Source organism: Bombina bombina, chromosome 4 (genome assembly GCF_027579735.1).
Source record: "Bombina bombina isolate aBomBom1 chromosome 4, aBomBom1.pri, whole genome shotgun sequence".
NCBI classification, from domain to species: domain Eukaryota; kingdom Metazoa; phylum Chordata; class Amphibia; order Anura; family Bombinatoridae; genus Bombina; species Bombina bombina.
In genome coordinates this window covers 1,027,598,182-1,027,619,090 of record NC_069502.1, presented here as the reverse complement: position 1 = coordinate 1,027,619,090, position 20,909 = coordinate 1,027,598,182, and the positions used below count along the sequence as shown (strand labels likewise).

The 20,909-nt window shown below is 38.5% G+C and overlaps 1 long non-coding RNA gene across 1 annotated transcript in view; it reads left to right on the top strand.

The window, feature by feature from the left end:
* LOC128655756 (uncharacterized) overlaps positions 1-20,909 on the top strand; it is an 80,605-nt gene that overhangs the window by 2,734 nt on the left and 56,962 nt on the right. The window contains exons 2-3 of the long non-coding RNA XR_008401900.1: positions 4,095-4,328; positions 7,253-7,337. This is a non-coding gene — a long non-coding RNA (uncharacterized LOC128655756). The remainder of the gene's footprint in view (positions 1-4,094; positions 4,329-7,252; positions 7,338-20,909) is intronic.

Here is a 20,909-nt window from a genome sequence, read left to right as displayed (position 1 = left end):
ATTCTCATAATATTATTATTCTTCTTCAACATGCTAATAATTTTATCTGTGATGCCATTTTTGATATTATCAGAGTTGATGTCAGGTTTATGTCTCTAGCTATTTTAGCTAGAAGAGCTTTATGGCTTAAAACTTGGAATGCTGATATGGCTTCTAAATCAACTCTACTTTCCATTTCTTTCCAGGGTAACAAATTATTTGGTTCTCAGTTGGATTCTATTATCTCAACTGTTACTGGTGGGAAAGGAACTTTTTTACCACAAGATAGAAAATCTAAGGGTAAAAACAGGGCTAATAATCGTTTTCGTTCCTTTCGTTTCAACAAAGAACAAAAGCCTGATCCTTCATCCTCAGGAGCAGTTTCAGTTTGGAAACCATCTCCAGTCTGGAATAAATCCAAGCCTTCTAGAAAGGCAAAGCCAGCTTCTAAGTCCACATGAAGGTGCGGCCCTCATTCCAGCTCAGCTGGTAGGGGGCAGGTTACGTTTTTTCAAAGAAATTTGGATCAATTCTGTTCACAATCTTTGGATTCAGAACATTGTTTCAGAAGGGTACAGAATTGGTTTCAAGATGAGACCTCCTGCAAAGAGATTTTTTCTTTCCCGTGTCCCAGTAAATCCAGTGAAAGCTCAAGCATTTCTGAATTGTGTTTCAGATCTAGAGTTGGCTGGAGTAATTATGCCAGTTCCAGTTCTGGAACAGGGGATGGGGTTTTATTCAAATCTCTTCATTGTACCAAAGAAGGAGAATTCCTTCAGACCAGTTCTGGATCTAAAAATATTGAATCGTTATGTAAGGATACCAACGTTCAAAATGGTAACTATAAGGACTATCTTGCCTTTTGTTCAGCAAGGGCATTATATGTCCACAATAGATTTACAGGATGCTTATCTGCATATTCCGATTCATCCAGATCATTATCAGTTCCTGAGATTCTCTTTTCTGGACAAGCATTACCAGTTTGTGGCTCTGCCGTTTGGCCTAGCTACAGCTCCAAGAATTTTTACAAAGGTTCTCGGTGCCCTTCTGTCTGTAATCAGAGAACAGGGTATTGTGGTATTTCCTTATTTGGACGATATCTTGGTACTTGCTCAGTCTTTACATTTAGCAGAATCTCATACGAACCGACTTGTGTTGTTTCTTCAAGATCATGGAGGATCAATTCACCAAAAAGTTCATTGATTCCTCAGACAAGGGTAACCTTTCTGGGTTTCCAGATAGATTCAGTGTCCATGACTCTGTCTTTAACAGACAAGAGACGTCTAAAATTGATTTCAGCTTGTCGAAACCTTCAGTCACAATCATTCCCTTCGGTAGCCTTATGCATGGAAATTCTAGGTCTTATGACTGCTGCATCGGACGCGATCCCCTTTGCTCGTTTTCACATGCGACCTCTTCAGCTCTGTATGCTGAATCAATGGTGCAAGGATTACACAAAGATATCTCAATTAATATCTTTAAAACCGATTGTACGACACTCTCTAACGTGGTGGACAGATCACCATCGTTTAATTCAGGGGGCTTCTTTTGTGCTTCCGACCTGGACTGTAATTTCAACAGATGCAAGTCTCACAGGTTGGGGAGCTGTGTGGGGATCTCTGACGGCACAAGGAGTTTGGGAATCTCAGGAGGTGAGATTACGATCAATATTTTGGAACTCCGTGCAATTTTCAGAGCTCTTCAGTCTTGGCCTCTTCTAAAGAGAGAATCGTTCATTTGTTTTCAGACAGACAATGTCACAACTGTGGCATACATCAATCATCAAGGAGGGACTCACAGTCCTCTGGCTATGAAAGAAGTATCTCGAATTTTGGTTTGGGCGGAATCCAGCTCCTGTCTAATCTCTGCGGTTCATATCCCAGGTATAGACAATTGGGAAGCGGATTATCTCAGTCGCCAAACGTTGCATCCGGGCGAATGGTCTCTTCACCCAGAGGTATTTCTTCAGATTGTTCAAATGTGGGAGCTTCCAGAAATAGATCTGATGGCCTCTCATCTAAACAAGAAACTTCCCAGGTATCTGTCCAGATCCCGGGATCCTCAGGCGGAAGCAGTGGATGCATTATCACTTCCTTGGAAGTATCATCCTGCCTATATCTTTCCGCCTCTAGTTCTTCTTCCAAGAGTAATCTCCAAGATTCTGAAGGAATGCTCGTTTGTTCTGCTGGTAGCTCCGGCATGGCCTCACAGGTTTTGGTATGCGGATCTTGTCCGGATGGCCTCTTGCCATCCGTGGACTCTTCCGCTACGACCAGACCTTCTGTCGCAAGGTCCTTTTTTCCATCAGGATCTCAAATCCTTAGATTTAAAGGTATGGAGATTGAACGCTTGATTCTTGGTCAAAGAGGTTTCTCTGACTCTGTGATTAATACTATGTTACAGGCTCGTAAATCTGTATCCAGAGAGATATATTATAGAGTCTGGAAGACTTATATTTCTTGGTGTCTTTCTCATCATTTTTCTTGGCATTCTTTTAGAATTCCGAGAATTTTACAGTTTCTTCAGGATGGTTTAGATAAAGGTTTATCCGCAAGTTCTTTGAAAGGACAAATCTCTGCTCTTTCTGTTCTTTTTCACAGAAAGATTGCTAATCTTCCTGATATTCATTGTTTTGTACAAGCTTTGGTTCGTATAAAACCTGTCATTAAGTCAATTTCTCCTCCTTGGAGTTTGAATTTGGTTCTGGGGGCTCTTCAAGCTCCTCCGTTTGAACCTATGCATTCTTTGGACATTAAATTACTTTCTTGGAAAGTTTTGTTCCTTTTGGCGATCTCTTCTGCCAGAAGAGTCTCTGAATTATCTGCTCTTTCTTGTGAGTCTCCTTTTCTGATTTTTCATCAGGATAAGGCGGTGTTGCGAACTTCTTTTGAATTTTTACCTAAAGTTGTGAATTCAAACAACATTAGTAGAGAAATTGTGGTTCCTTCATTATGTCCTAATCCCAAGAATTCTAAGGAGAAATCGTTGCATTCTTTGGATGTTGTTAGAGCTTTGAAATATTATGTTGAAGCTACTAAGTCTTTCCGAAAGACTTCTAGTCTATTTGTTATCTTTTCCGGTTCTAGAAAAGGCCAGAAAGCTTCTGCCATTTCTTTGGCATCTTGGTTGAAATCTTTAATTCATCTTGCCTATGTTGAGTCGGGTAAAACTCCGCCTCAAAGGATTACAGCTCATTCTACTAGGTCAGTTTCTACTTCCTGGGCGTTTAGGAATGAAGCTTCGATTGATCAGATTTGCAAAGCAGCAACTTGGTCCTCTTTGCATACTTTTACTAAATTCTACCATTTTGATGTATTTTCTTCTTCTGAAGCAGTTTTTGGTAGAAAAGTACTTCAGGCAGCGGTTTCAGTTTGAATCTTCTGCTTATGTTTTTCATTAAACTTTATTTTGGGTGTGGATTATTTTCAGCAGGAATTGGCTGTCTTTATTTTATCCCTCCCTCTCTAGTGACTCTTGCGTGGAAAGATCCACATCTTGGGTAATCATTATCCCATACGTCACTAGCTCATGGACTCTTGCTAATTACATGAAAGAAAACATAATTTATGTAAGAACTTACCTGATAAATTCATTTCTTTCATATTAGCAAGAGTCCATGAGGCCCGCCCTTTTTTGTGGTGGTTATGATTTTTTTGTATAAAGCACAATTATTCCAATTCCTTATTTTATATGCTTTCGCACTTTTTTCTTATCACCCCACTTCTTGGCTATTCGTTAAACTGAATTGTGGGTGTGGTGAGGGGTGTATTTATAGGCATTTTGAGGTTTGGGAAACTTTGCCCCTCCTGGTAGGAATGTATATCCCATACGTCACTAGCTCATGGACTCTTGCTAATATGAAAGAAATGAATTTATCAGGTAAGTTCTTACATAAATTATGTTTTTTTCTCTGTATGTCTTTTGTTTCCAGTATTCTTGCAAAGGCAAATCATATTCCAAAGTCTTTACTTGTATCATTTCCATTTGCCCATTTATGTGATCTTTTACCAATTTTCTTCCCATTTGAGTTGTGATCTTTGCTTTCTTTGATAGTACTGTTGAATCTATCAATACGACTTGAGATATTCCTAATACTTTTTGTTTTTGTATTATAGGTTTTGGAAATGGTTTCCAATAAATTCCTTGCAGTAGCCCATTCATCTTTATTTCTACAGGTTGCAGATTGTAATGTTCAGCTCTTTTCAGTCTTGATATCATTGGTACAGCATCCTCTTGAGCTTTTGTTTGATTCCATGCCAGAACAGCTCCACGTCTCTTTGCAAGATTATTCCACTGTAGACGAAAAACTACCATGCAGGTTGATATCAAGATAAGGAGAAGTATAAAAGGTATCAGTACTGTATATCTCAAAATTTTAAGGTTTTTATAATTGAACAAGTTCTTTAACATTTTCAGTCCTTGTTGTTGTATCAGTGTTCGTGCTGATAGCATAGTATTTATGATAGGTAAAACAGGATTAGATCTTGTAACTGGTGTTGGTGTATCAAATGAATCTACTTCAGTTATTTGATCACCTTCTTCAACATCATAATAAAAAAGGTGTTATAGTCTCTGGATTTGAAGAAAATGGCATCATTTGAAATTGTTTATTAATCCGGTTTGCTTAATTCAGAGCAGGGTCGGCTCCAGAACGAATGAAATGGGGGGGCATTTTTTTTTTTACGAGGGGGCACGCATTTACAAAGCATTTATGAGAGTCAAAATAAGAGCAGACCTACATATTCTGCAGGAAAGTGGCGGGCTTATCCCCCACTATTAACATTTGGAGAATATGTGCTAAATCACTAGGTAAAATAATTAAGTCTAAATCCTATGCAGTGCACTAAAACAGAACCATTAAACTTGAGACCCCAGTGCAATAGCTCCTTAAAAACAATTCACCCCTTAACCACCATGATCCAAAACCCTTAAACTCATTCTCAAATATCAATCATGTCCCCTAAACAGCCATGCACCCCAAACCCCCCAATGCAATTAACCCATTTGTTTGCAATAGCAGTGAGGATACTAGGTTTTCAGGTACTGGAAAGTTTGTAGATTAGATTTAGCTATACCTGTTTCGCAATAACTAACGGATATCAGGCTACTTAATACAACCTATGTACTGTGAACCTATAAGAATAAGATTGTATCATATAAATAAAAGTCTGTAAATGGCTACAGACTTCTATCGATGCCTCAAAAGTGCACTGTACCGAGCCTAAGATCCCAGTGCACTTTTAAGGCATTGATAGAAGCGGTAGCTATTTATAGACATATTTATATGATACAATCATATTCTTATCATGGTCTATTGTTTAAAAAAATTAGTAACTCACAATGTTTAGATAAAATTAATAGGGTTAAGACAAGTCCAAAAAGTCTCTAACTTCCAATTCCAAATAAGAGGTTAAGACACAGAGCTCCCTGCAGATGCAACTTCACAGTTCGGCAGCTAACTCTGCCCCCAGCATGCAGCATTACATAACAATTCATTATTTTATTTATTATTTTTAAAGTGTGTGTGTGTGTATATATATATATATATATATATATATATATATATATATACATACATACATACATACATACATACATACATACACAATCAGTATACAGATACACACATGTATAAACAGTATACAGATACACACATGTATAAACAGTATACAGATACACACATGTATAAACAGTACACAGATACAGACACACACACACAGTACACAGATACAGACACACACACACACAGTACACAGATACAGACACACACACACACACACACACACAGTACACAGACACACACACACACAGTACACAGATACAGACACACACACACAGTACACAGATACAGACACACACACACAGTACACAGATACATACACACACACAGTACACAGATACATACACACACACAGTACACAGATACATACACACACACAGTACACAGATACATACACACACACAGTATACACAGATACAGACACAGTATACACAGATACAGACACACAAAGTACACAGATCTTGTGCCAGAGTGCTGTCAGATGTAGGCTCACTAGTGTTTATTTATAGGGCAGTGTATGTTCACTTAAAGTAAAAATTTTATTTTAAGCTTTAATGGTGATAGTTTTCTTCTAAATTAAAAAAACAAAAATATTGAAATAAAGGGGAATGAGGAAAGAAAAGGAGAGAGATGGTAAGAAGTGAAGGGGCAATGACATAGAGAGACAGGAGGTGAGATAAGAATGGAGCGAGTGAGATAGTGAAAGAGATATGAGGAGGAAAGAAGAAGAAAAAAGGAGAGTGGAGAAAAAGAATATAAATATTTTCCCCTGTTATGCAGTACAGTTATACAGTGTCCTGAACAGAGACAAACACTAAGCAGCCATTCTGCTCTAAGAGGGGTTAAAAGGCTGTGCCCTGCTGCAGCACTCACACAAAAATTTATTTATTGCTGACATCTGCCCCTCTCTTACCTCTCATTGCTTTCATGTGGCTGATCACTGTTAGCTGCCTCTAAGCAAAAGAACCGCGCTTGTGTAGGAAGAAGGGGGAGAGAAGGGAGGGGACAGACAGGAAGTGCTGCTATAATTCAGGGAAATAGCTAGAGAACTGCACACTGAATGTGCTGCTTATTACAACTTCCCCCAGTCTGTCCAGGGTGCTCTTCCAGTTCCTCAGAGGCCCCCACAATCGCACTGCAGAACAGCACAGCAAATCGGCACAGGCAGCCAGCAGTTCGAGTCTAATAAAAAACAAACTCTTTGAACCACAGCAGCCCTGATTCTTGTAGTTATTAAGTGTCACCCTCCTCTCCTGAAGATGTCTGTCCCCTGGTGCGGTCCACACACCCCCAGTGACGTCACTGGCTGCTCCACCCCCTCAGAAGCCTGTGCGCACTGAACAGTTGCAGCCTGTGCGCACGGGAAACATTTTCAGAATTTTAATGTATTTTTAAAAATGTAAGCTTAGCTACATATGGAACAGTCAGTGTATTATCACTATTTTAAGTAAAAAAAAAAAAAAAATATTTAAAAAAATCCTGTGTTTTGAGGGGGCACATCTTTCCATTTGGGTGGGCATTGCCCCCCAAAGCCCCCCCTTGGAGCCGACCCTGATTCAGAGTAACCCATTAAGAGTAAGTCAGAGGGTTTGTCATCTTCTAACTCAAATTTAGAAGCTGGTTTTAAGTTATCAATGCTGACAATTCTGTCTTTTCCTTGTTTGTCTTCTATAATCAAAGTCCTTAGGTTAATGACATGTTTTACCTTTGTAGGTTTCCACCTTGGCCATAAAGGTTTCGCTGCTTGAACTCTTTCCTGGACAAACTGACCAACCTGTGGTGTCCAAGCTCATAAAAGGTTAGGTGTAAAAGCAGGTCGTGCAAAACAATCACTTATTTCTTGTAAAATAGATAATTGCTCTAATCTCCCTGGTGCAGAAAGGTACTCAGTATTAAACATTGTATTCATAGGTATACCATATAACAATTCATAAGGTGTTTTCCCAGAAATAACAAAAGGTATATTATTTAACCCCTTAATGACCACAATGTACCCTGTATGTCACTGGTCGTTAAGGGTTTTTTCAGGACATAATAGCACAAGTCTAGCAAGAACAGGCTATTAATGCCCTCCCTCCAGAAGGCTTTGTGGAATAGAGCAGTCTCAACGCTGGTGGCAAGACCACGCTATAAAACAATCAAGTCCAAAAAAAAGGCCAGCGACATACAGGGTACGTCGCTGGTCCTTAAGGGGTTAAACCTACTTGTACATAAGTTAACAGGGGATACCACTGTTTTGGGCGGTTAGTTAGTAACTTGGTTAACAATCGTTTTACCTCAGCATTTTTCCTTTCAACAACCCCACTACTTTGAGGATGATAAGGTGCACTGATTTCCCATTTTATATCAAAAGACTTAGCCCACTCTTGTGCTTGAGTAGATGTTAAAGCTGATCCAGCATCTGAGTGTAGGGCTTTAGGTTTACCGATACTTACTAAGGAATTGAGACTATCAAGCGTGGTACTAGCCGTGGCACTTTTAACAGGGTATAACCATATGAACCTTGTACAAGCATCAACATATACTAACACATATTTATACCCATATGAAGTAGGTAAATGCCCTATGTGATCTAAATAAATCAGATCAAATGGCTTATTATGAATTTCTTTAACAATGTATGGTTGTTTATAGTGATTTGGATTATTAACAAGGAGACATGCTTTACAACTCCCTATAACTCTTATGACCGTTTCCTTCATATTAGGCCACCAATATTTTGACTTTAGGGTAAATAAGACTTTATCTCGCCCTAAATGAGGATGTCCAATACTAGAATAGGCCATCTCTGTTATGTTCCATCTGTCTATGACAGGGGGAATAATCAATTGTTAGTCTCCAATCTCAACCATACAATGTTTGTCTTTTAATTCATAAAGATATTTTTAGGATAACCAGGTGGATTAGGTCTGGTTTTATCCAAGCAAGCATTTAACTCTGTGTCAAGATTACTGGTTGCTGTCATTCGAGTTTTAACTGCAATTACTGCATATTTTTACTTACACTTTGTGCAAGAGTATCTGCAAATATATTGCCTTCTGTATGCAAAGAAGAACCTAGCTTTCTATGAGCTGGTTCATGTACTACTTCAATATCAGGCTTTAGATCCAAATAAACAGCAATTGCTTTCCATTTGACAATATGCTGTAATGGCTTTTTCTTTGCAGTTAAAAAACCATTAGATTTCCAGATTCGTAAATCCTGGAATACAGATCTTGCCAGGTATGCAGAATCAGTTACAATTAACACTGGACCTTTATCTAACAATGCTTCCTTCATAGCAAATGCTAGTGCAGAAATTCCTGCAAATTAAGCTGAATGATCCCTTAAAGGGATTTGCCATGAACGCAATAAAGTCAGAGTGGGAGAATATTTTGCAATTCCTGCTCCAGCAGATTTATTTACTTTCTCTTTACTAGAGATTATTGCAGAGCTATCAGTGTAAAATATAGCTGAATTGTAATAATTTGGATAAGTTTATAAATTCCAACTTGAGGGTTGCTTTGGAGCTGGTAAATCATCTAGAGGTGTCAGATTCTTATCATGAATAAAATGTATTTGTGGGTCTTCCAAAATAGAAAACCATTTTATCCATCTATTCTTTAGTGCTTTCTTGTCTGGTATAGTTTGCTTTTGTAAGTTATCAAGTGAGGCTACTGATGTATGTACATATATATCTTTCCCCTGTGCAATCTGTCTTGACTTTAACAGTGTTATATTAACAGCTACCAAAAGCTTCTCTATCATAGTAAACTTTATCTCTGTTTGTGAATATACATAAGATAGAAGTGCTATTGGAATTGTCTCATTTACGTCATATAACCTTATATAGCTTGCATTCGGTGATATATTTATGTAAACTAATAGATCCTTAGTACTATCTCTTTGAGCTAAATACTCTGTTCTATTTACTGCCTCTAATAATGCATTTAATGATGCATTTAGTGCCTCTTCCTGAGTCGTCCACTTAAAAAGTATCCTTGGACTTTTTGTTTTAGATTTTATCTCCCTTGAGACTGCAGCATGCAAAGGTGCAATTAACACATTGAAATCAGGTATGAAAAACATTGCATAATTAAGTAAACAAATTATACTACCTAATTGTTTTAGAGAATGTGGATGTGTTAAAGCTGCTATTATGTCTTTATAATTATCAGATAGTCCTCTCCCCCTTTCAGAAATTTCAAATCCCAAGAAAGTAACAGTATGTCCTGCAATTTGAGATTTCTAAAGAGATACTACATAACCTGCAGCATGTAATATAGTCAAAACCTGATCCAACACTGCTATGTGTTACTCCTCACTATCATGTGAAAAATATATGTCATCCACATACACCTCCACTTCTGGAAATTTAGACAGTAAATTGACTACATCTGAAGTAAATAATGCACTCAAATTCAAAAATCCCTGAGGTAATCGGGTAAATACCAAAGTTTTGCCTCTCCAAGTAAAACCTGTTATCCAGTAACTATCTGGAGTAATAGGATGACTCCAAAAACCATTTGCCAAGTCTAACTTTGTCTTAAAAGTTTTCCTTCGCAAATTGTGTAAAATAAAAGGTGCATGTGTATTTTGTGTTGCCACCCTTGGTGTAACTCTGTTAGCTTCTCTATAGTCTAATACCATTAACCAAGAACCATCCGGTTTGGGAACAGGATAGACTGCTGAGTTCATTTGACTGTACTGTTCTTTTAGTACTCCTTGTTTAAGTAAATCACCAATGACTGTCTGTATGTAGGGAATGGCTACACCTTTGATTTTATACTGTGCCTGTTTCTTAGGAACTACTGTGCCTGTAGCAATATGATGACTGATACCTTTACAATGTCTAACCCGATTTTCCCGCTTCTGAAATATTTTAACATTTTTCTTTAAGCAAAAATCTAAGATTCTAACATCAGATACTGCAGTATTATCTAATTGCATTTTCATAAATGCTGCTACATCAACTCTAGCAGTTAAAGGAAGTTCATCTTCCTGCTGCAATGAAATAAAATGTGCTATATCCTTATAAGCTATAAGAAAATCAGAATCAAGCTTAGGATACTGAACTAATTCTAAGTGCACTCTTTTACCATTTATTTTTACCTGTGTATTACATGAGGGATAAGTACATTCACATTCTAAAGTCTGTATAGTTATATTGCCTAATACATCTTCTTTTAAAATATTTGATTGTACTAAAGATATGTATGCTTGTGTATCTAAATACCTCTCATAAGTCTCTCCCCCATATTCTACTGTTAATTTACTTCATTCACCTTCAGACTCTTCTGGGATGTCTGGTAGTGATATCTCTATTTGCCCTACTTTTTTTAGTAGTAGCTGGGGCAACTGAAATTTCACCCCTTTCAGTAGAATGAATCACACACTCCTGATATCTATCCTGACCCCCTGTACCTTTTCCTCTATAACTTACACTACCATTGCCAAATCCATACCGATCTGGAGTTTTTATAAATGGTCTCAATGTCCTGTGAGGAAATTCCTCATAAGGCAAATCTGAAGATTTGCTCTAAATAGTTATAAACTGATTTTCATTGGTGTCAGATGGAAGTGCTTGGGAGTAAGGTAGTGGAGGGTTAAATTTAGTTTGTTTCTGTGGATATTGTTCTCTTGCATTCTTTTTTTACAAACTGAGCTCTGTTTTTCCTTTGCTGGAAAATCTTTTCTCCTTTCCTTTTCTCTGCTATTTGAAGTTACTAGTGCATCTCCAGTCAGGTCCTTACCTACAAGTGTATAAGTATGTCTTAATATATATCAGGTATTTGTTTAGGTCTCTCTGCTATAGGTACAGAGCTTATTTGTCTCTCTATATCTAAAATTAAGCCTTGTCCTTTAACATTTGGCTTTAAACAACCCCATACCACGTCGTGAGTATTCTCTGTAAATCTCAGCTCTAATAAATATGCTGCTACAATGCCACTATTTTATTCATCATTCCTAAAATATCAGCAAGTGAAGCCAAAGTATCTTTACCTTGTGTCTTTACATGATATGCATAAATCACTGAATTCCACTTCCTTGCCTCAAATATAAAAACACACAAACCAGAGAATAAAATAGCATTAACTAACGTTCTATTTTGTGGAAGATAATAAGTTGGATAAACTCCAGCTAATGCATGAACTCTGTCATTTAACCACAAAGCTATGTCCTTCGGATTGCGTGGCATCACTCCAATTGTTGTTTTTATATTTCATTTAGGAATTCCTGCAGCTTCAGCAAAAAAAAAACCAAAAAAAAAAACTTGCTATATGCCTGACACTCCAGACATTTTCACTATTTAAAACCTGAGCTCACATATAACCTAAAAATTGTATCACATTAAAAAGGTTTTCCCTCTCAGCTTGCTCATATCCTGCAGCTGGTATTATTTATTTTCCCTTTACTGGGCTGTACAAACTAGATCTAGGAGTACCCCACATCTCAATTCAGGCTAAAGCCTTTAGGGCAATGTCGTTGTATTCCTGTAGCAATAACAGGAGGTCTGCCTAAAATCTCTACTATACCATCATAAGAAACATTTGTATTTATATTTGTTGCAGGATCAAAATCTGCATCTATAGTGTGATATATAGGTTGTTGCAAAACTACTCCAGCAGCATTAGCAAAGATTAAATGAATTAAACCATAACTGTATCTCCAAAGCAATAACCTCATAATTTCCAATGACTCTACCATTCTGCATTTTAAACACATAATTGAGTTTTAAAAGATTCTGCAAATCCTGATTAGCCATGATATTTTAGCACCTTCCCTTACGTATAAGGAGACCCAGGTAAAATTATAATAATTATTATAAAACATATATTATCTCTCAAAACACCCAGGGACGCCAATTGTAGTGGTTCACACCTAATTCACTTATAAGGTCTTAAAGCACAGTTATATTGAAATATAAATTCCAAGCACTGAACTTTAAATATTATATCAGTGAAATAGGTCTCATTTCTTACAAATAAAGTTTTGAGTACAATAAAGAAATGGTACTTGAGAAGATAACATTGTTTAAAAATAAATTTTATTATACAGAAAAATCAGCTTACAGAAGTAATATAAAATTAAATTAATTTAAATCCAATATACACACAGAGTTAAAAAGACTATCAGTTAAACTTGCTTTCAATAACAATTGTTACATACCACTCGAAATGACTTCTTTGCAACCAAATCTTATCCTTAGAAATGCTCTATAATATCCTGTCAGAGTCACCTGCCTCATGTTTACAACAAGGTGTTTTTATAGTTTTTTATTTGGATGACGTCATCATTTATTGTTTTCTTTTTATATGTATTTTTAGCATCATTTTAACATCAACAAAACTTGTCTAGCTTTTTCTATCTTCAACAATGTGGCCTTGATAATCTGTTATACAAGAGTTTAGACATACGCACTTTAAATTCCAAGGAGCATCCATTTTAGAGCTATAAATTCAAGGTTGAATAAACCTCCATTTTAAATCACATAGCATCTTATGTTAATACTAGTTAGCTGGTTAGTATGTTTGCATACAGATAATAAAAACCTTTTATATTGTAAAAGACTTTTGTTTAAACATATAAAAGGATACAGTTATACATTGTACACATTGTAGAAGTAACATATATTTGAATATAGTCATATACTTCATATATTGCAAAATAAGCATATTAAAGATTATATTTCTCACAATTTATGTGAACAGGCTCTTATAACAAGGTACAGTCTTTATGTATAGAAGCTGTACATGATAGATTTAAAAGAAATCTATCATTTATAGTTAGTTATAAGTGTCTTGCTGAAAGAATGTATTTCTTACTGTTGGCATATTTATCAAGTGAATAGCAATATTAATTTGCAATCTAACATTACATAGCAGCTTTTATTGAGACAAGCATGCTATAAACAAAGTTTATTTGCAAAGTTATGCATTGTTAACTAAAAATTACATTTACAAGCACAGGTATATCACAGGGTTAATGAAAGCCTGTTACAATTTCTTCTGCTCGAAGAGTTTCTGAGCTTTCAGCGTTACAGTGTGATTCACCTTATCTCATATTTCATTCTTATAAGGTGGTTTTTACGTACCAAACCTGGTTTTCTTCCTAAGGTTGTTTCAAATAAGAATATTAATCAGGAAATTGTTGTTCCTTCCTTGTGTCCTAATCCTTCTTCTAAGAAGGAGCGTCTGTTACATAATTTGGAAGTGGTCCGTGTCTTAAAGTTTTACTTACAGGCAACTAAGGATTTCCGTCAATCATCTTCATTATTCATTGTTTATTCTGGAAAGCGTAGGGGTCAGAAAGCTACAGCTACCTCTCTTTCTTTTTGGCTGAGCAGTATCATCCGCCTGGCATATGAGACTGCTGGACAGCAGCCTCCTGAAAGAATTACGGCTCATTCTACTAGGGCTGTGGCTTCCACATGGGCTTTTAAAAATGATGCATCTGTTGAACAGATTTGTAAGGCTGCGACTTGATCGTCCCTTCACACTTTTTCAAAATTTTCCAAATTTGATACTTTTGCTTCTTCTGAGGCTATCTTTGGGAGAACCTTACTATTGCTTTGGTATTGGTTTCCCACAAGTAAGGATGAAATCCGTGGACTCATCATAACTTAGTAAAAGAAAACTAAATTTATGCGTACCTGAGAATTTACTTTCTTTTACGATATGACGAGTCCATGGCCCACCCTGTTCTTTTTAAGACAGTTTTTCTTTATATTTTTTGTAAACTTCAGTCACCTCTGCACCTTTTTAGCCTTTCCTTTTCTCTTCCTATAACCTTCGCCGAATGACTGGAGGTGGAGGGGAAGGGAGGGGCTATATATACAGCTCTGCTGTGGTGCTCTTTGCCACTTCCTGTTAGCAGGAGGTTAATTTCCCATAAGTAAGGATGAAATCCGTGGACTCGTCATATCGTAAAAGAAAGTAATTTATCAGGTAAGCATAAATTTCGTTTTTTTTTGTGGTCCCAAAGAGGGAGGGAACTCCCATCCTATTTGGGTCCTAAAGTTCTTAAGCAAGCTTATCATGTCTCCTCGTTCCAGAGGGATACTATAAGGTCCAGTCTACCCTTGGTACGGGAAGAGCAGTGCAGGACCACTGTTGAGGAAGGATAACATTCCTCCTCAGGGAACATTTCTGGTTCTTAAGGTTGATGTTTCTGGACCAGCACTTCCAGTACAGTGCTCCTTCCGATTTGGTCTCGCTACTGCTTCTAGAGCTTTTTAGGAATCTAGGGTTTCTTTTGGCAGTTGCCAGAATCCAGGTCTAGCGGTAGCTTCCCTTGTCTAGACGATTCTGGTTCAATCATCTCATCTGATAGAAGACCTTTAGGGATTTCATCTGTCTTCCTCGATCCTCAGGGGTGTAAGAATATCTAGACCAGAGTTCTCTGGTGTAGGCACCAGGGTGGATTCCTGGATACTATTTTAGTCTTCATAGACATGAAGACATTTCTATCGGAATTATGAAGTTATGAGTTAGCTTCATCAGGTTGTGCCCTCCAGACCTCCTTTAGGCCATCGCTGGCTCTGTGTTGGGTGGTGATGATTTGTCATGGGGTCCATTTTGGGCTTCCTTCCATTTGCCAGGTCTCATTTCAGCCGAGGCTCAGTGTATGCAGAGGCAGTGGAGTGGTGCTGTTTCGAATCTGTCTTAACAGATTTAACTGGACTACTGGTTGAGAGAATCACTCTCTAGTGTCTTTGTCCAGATCTCCTTATCCTGAGGGACATCTTTCTCAAATCATACGGGGTGGTTTTCACTTCGGTCGCAAGTCTTTATGGATCTTCAGTCAATCTTTTTGCTCTTAGGGTTTAGACTACTGGGTTAGTCCCAGTTTATAGATTCTAGTCAGATTCTTTCCTTCCTCCAGGATGCTCTGGAGAAGGGCCTCTTAGTTCTTTGTTGGGACAGTTTTGGCCCTGTCTGTTTTACTGCACAAGAGGCTCGTTGAGCTTCCGGACGCACAGTTTTTTGTTAGGGCTCTGACTACGATCAGGCTGGTGTGTCGATCTGATGCTCCTCCTTGGAGCTTAGATCTTGTTCTTAAGGTTGCATCAGGCTACTTTTGAACCTATGCATGAGGTTGACATTAAGTTGTTATCTTGGAAGATTCCTTTCCGTCTAAATATTGCTTCTGCATGCAGAAGTCTCTGAGATTGCGGCCTTGCAATGCGACCCTCCATATCTGGTGTTCAACGATAATAAGGCTGTTCTACAAACCTACACCTAGATTATGAGTTTTGCGTTAGAGGTAATGCGGTGCTAACAAGCAGTTTATGCTCACCGCTCACTTACAGACAGCACTGGTATTACGGGTTTCTACAACCCAGACAAGAAGTGAGCGTTGAGCAAAATTCTGCTCCTTACTGCACTTCAATACCAGCGCTGCTTACGTTAGCTGTGAGCTGGTGTAACGTGCTCGTGCACGATTTCCCCATAGGAATCAACGGGGAGAGCTGTCTGAAAAAAAGTCTAATACCTGCAAAAAAGCAGCGTAAAACTTAGTAACGCAGCCCTATTGATTCCTATGGGGAAATAAAATTTATGTCTACACCTAACACCCTAACATGAACCCCGAGTCTAAACACCCCTAATCTTACACTTATTAACCCCCTAATCTGCCGCCCGACATCGCCGCAACCTACATTATATTATTAACCCCTAATCTGCCGCTCCGGACACCGCCGCCACCTACATTATATTTATTAACCCCTAATCTGCCTTCCCCAAAATTTACAAATCCCCCAACATTAAAACCCACCACCCACACAACCAACCCTACTCTAAAACCCACCCAATACCCCCTTAAAAAAACCTAACACTAACCCCTTGAAGATCACCTTACTGGAAGAAGTCTTCACCCAACCCGGCAGAAGTGGTCCTTCAGACGGGCAGAAGTGGTCCTCCAGATGGGCAGAAGTCTTCATCCAGACAGCATCTTCTATCTTCATCCATCCGGCGCAGAGCGGGTCCATCTTCAAGACATCCGACGTGGAGCATCCTCTTCTTTCCACGACGACTGAAGAATGAAGGTACCTTTAAGTGACGTTATCCACCTGTAAGTGGATTTGCGGTATTTCCAAGTCTGGCCAAAAAAGTGAGCGGTACACCTGTACCTTCAAGAATCGTAATACCATCAGGCGTTAAAAAGCAGCGTTGGGACCGGCCAACGCTGCTTTTTAAGCCTAACGCAAGACTGATAATCTAGCCGCTAGTTAGAATTTCCTCCTAAAGTTGTGTCAAATCGCAACTTCAATCAAGAAGTTGTGTTTCCTTTCTTATGTCCTATTCCTATATGGAATCGTGCCTTGAAGTTCTATCTTCAGGCTACATAGGAATAGACAGATTTTTTTCTCTGTTTGTTATCAATCTGGAAAGTGTAAGGGTCAGAAGGCATCTTTGACTTCCTTATCCTTTAGCAACTCAATGAAAGAAACTCACCCGGGGAACTCGTTAAAATCCAAATGCTTTATTTTGAATCAATTAAAATCCTTTGCGGCAGCAAAAATAAAAGTAGAGTATTTCTTCAAACACTCATATCAATCAACGGTAGCGCCAAGGGGTAGCTGACTTTAATTGATTCAAAATAAAGCATTTGGATTTTAACGAGTTCCCCGGGTGAGTTTCTTCATTGAGTTGCTATCAGCACCTGATACTCGGGTTGAACTCCACACTGAAGAGCGGAAGCACGGATCCCGGATGCACACAGTGCTTACAGAGCAGGAAGGAGTCGGGTCAGCGTTGCCGAGGAGGAGAGGAGCAGCGGTGAGTAAAATAATACAAGTAATGCAGGCATAGCCGCTTCACGATATATAAAGTACCTTTCTCATGATACCGCAATTAGCTCTCTCCGTGGACCAGAACTGGTCTGTTACACAAAGGGACAACTAAGAGAATATATGTATGTGTGTACATAAGACCGAGACTGACCCAACTTTCACAATATTGTGTTTACCTTCTTGTGCTTACCTTTTTGGAGTGTATACATTGAAAGTATTAATTGGAGTGGATCGTGATTACATATGGGCACAAATATTGAAATGAAGAGAACTTTTTATATATAATAGCCGACTTTAATGTGAGAGGGTTAACTTTGTATATTGATATTCCTTATCCTTTAGTTGAGGAGTATCATCCGCTTGGCATATGAGACAGCGACAGCGGGACACAAACCTCTTCACAGGATTACAGCTCATTCTACGAGAGCAGTGACATCCTCTTGGGTCTTCTAAAATGAGGCATCTATGGATTAGATTTGTAGGGCAGCTACCTGGTCCTCCTTACATTATTTTCCCTAAATTTTTAATGTGTTTTTGTTTCTGTTGAAGCATCCTTCGGGAGAAAGGGTTTTGCAGGCTGTGGTGCTCTCAGATCCCCGCCTCTCCTTTTTGCCCTCCCGTTAGCATTCGATGTCCTCTGGAGCTTGGGTATAATTTCCCACAAGTTAGGAATGCAGCTGTGGACTCTCCCTGTATTAAGAAGGAAAATATAAATTATGTTTACCAGATAATTTCCTTTCCTTCTGTACAGAGAGAGTACACAGCTCCCGCACGTGTTCTCCGATGGGTGGCCCTAAATTTTAACTTGTTCTTCTGGCATCTTTTTCACCCTATTTCTCCTACTGTTCCTTGTTCCCTCGGCAGAATGACTGGGGGATGAGGGAAGTGGGAGAGGTATTTAAGCCTTTGGCTGGGGTGTTTTTGCCTCCTTCTGGTGGCCAGGTTCAGTATTTCCCACAAATAAGGAATGCAGCCGTGGACTCTCCCTGTACAGAAGGAAAGGAAATTATCTGGTAAGCATAATTTATGTTTTTATATAAAAGACAAAACAAAGGGGCACCTCATGTGTAGTATCCTCAAATAAGGACAAAGCCACAGAAAAAAGTCAAATGGGTATTCACAAGGCTCTGGAGCACACCTATGTGCTTGTAGGGACAGGCTGCAGATTTTATCAGGTGTGACAGCTCACCCACAGAGGATATCAGTCATTAACTGTAGTAGAAAGATAAAACACAGGAAAAGCACCAAATTGTGCAGATCACAAAGGATATCGTGCCTGAGGAAACGGCGTATGAGCCGAGAAACGCGTTGCATTTACAGGGGGCTTGACTGTATGCCCCTAGTTCACTCCTTTGTACATGTATTTTAATTTGTTTTTAATAAATAGTATTTTTTAATTTGTAAAAATACTCTTGTGAGTGATTTTACCTGCCTGCACCTGCTTGGAGTGAGACCTAACACACAGAAGTCTGCCACTTTTGGATATTGCATCCTAAGGAAAAGTCCCTTGGTGGTGAGCTGACACACCTTACCATAATATGCCAGCTTGCTCCTACTAGCACATAAGTGTGCTCATCTAACATGTGAGTACCCAATCTTTCTTGGTGCTAAGTCAAACACCATATCCTTGATATTGTGATCTGCACAATTTGGTGCTTTTCCTGTGTTTTATCTTTCTACTACAGTTAATGACTGATATCCTCTGTGGGTGAGCTGTCACACCTGATAAAATCTGCAGCCTGTCCCTACAAGCACATAGGTGTGCTCCAGAGTCTTGTGAGTACCCATTTGACTTTTTTCTGTGGCTTAGTTTGTGCTTATTTGATGATACTAAACATGAGGCGCCCCTTTGTTTTGTCTTTTTTATAGTATCTCTGGACCATTGTTGGTGAGGAGGAGGCTGCCATTGTTTGGAAGAAAGATACACTTCTTAATCTGAAATTGAACTTTCCTTTAATATGCCAAATTGCTGGCAATTATAATTGTATTTATATGCTCATATATCATTGAGGTTATTACTAGCTATTTATTAGCGCTGACCCTTTTGTTGTGTAGATAATTTATGTTTTTACCTCTGTGATTACCTTGTATCTAAGCATCTTCTGACAGCCCCCTGATCACATGACTTTTTATTTATTATCTATTGACTTGCATTTTAGCCAATTAGTGCTGTGTTGTGCTGACTCTTAAATAACTCCACAGGCGTGAACACATTCAGCTAGATTACGAGTTTTGCACTAAACAGGGTGTGAAGCTAACTACAAAAAAGTTGCATTATTTCACCCTCAATAGCACTGCCATTACAAGTTACTGAAAAAGCCTCCTTGTGCAAAATCCAAGGGCTGCTTTGACGTGCTTGTGCACGCTTTCCCCCATAGACATCAATGGGGAGAGAGTGTTAGAAAAAAACTAACACCTAAAGTGCGGAATGAAAAATCTCAAAAAAACACCCTAACATAAACCCCAAGTCTAAACACCCCTAATCTAAAATCTAAAATGACAAAAAATTATAAACACTTAATTATGAAAAATAAAAAACACTAAGCTTCCAAAAATAATAAACACAATTATCAAAAATAAAAACAATTACACCTAATCTAATAGACCTATAAAAATAATAAAACACCACCTAGCCTACAATAAACTACCAATAGCCCTTAAAAAGGGCCTTTTGAAGGGTATTGCCTTAAGTTAAACAGCTCTTTTACCTATAAAAAAATACAAAGTCCCCCCAACAGTAAAACCCACCACCCAACCAACCCCCCAAAATAAAAAAACCTGACTCTAAAAAAAAACAAAACTACCCATTGCCCCTAAAGGGGCATTTGCATGGGCATTGCCCTTAAAAGGGCATTCAGCTCTTTTTCATTGCCCTTAAAAGGGCATTTAGCTCTTTTTCAAAAGCCCAAACCCTAATCTGAAAAAAAACGCCCCAAACACTAACCCCAGAATATCTACTCACGGTTGCTAAAGTCCAGACATACAGGCTGTGAGAAGTCTTCATCCAGGCGGCGACATCTTCATCCATCGCGGGAGCGTCTTCTATCTTCATTCCGGTGGGGTGGTCCCCGCCGTACAATGAAGCTTCAATGCAAGGTAGCCATTTCAATATGGTATACCTTGTTTATTTTTATTTCACAGGTAAGTTTTTATTTATTTAAATATAGTTATATTGTAATTTTAATTTAAAGTTAGGGGGGGGTTTATGTTTAGGGGTTGATAATTTAATTTAGTGTTTTGCGATGTGGTGGGCTGGCGGTTTAGGGGTTTATAGGTTTATTTACTGGCGAAGATGTGGGAGGCCGGAGGTTTAGGGGTTGATAGCTTTATTTAGTTGCGGATATGTGGGAGGCTGGAGGTTTAGGGGTTAATAACTTTATTATAGTGGCGGCGATGTGGGGAGCGGCAAAATAGGTGTTAATAACTTTTTGGCGGCGATGTCAAATTTATTTAATAGTTGCGATGTGGGTGGGTGGCAGATTAGGGGTTAATAGGTTTGACATAGTGTTTGCGATGCTGGAGGGTGGTGGTTTAGAGGTTAATAGGTAGTTTATGGGAGTTAGTGTACTATAGCTATACCGACATAACTCGCAGCTA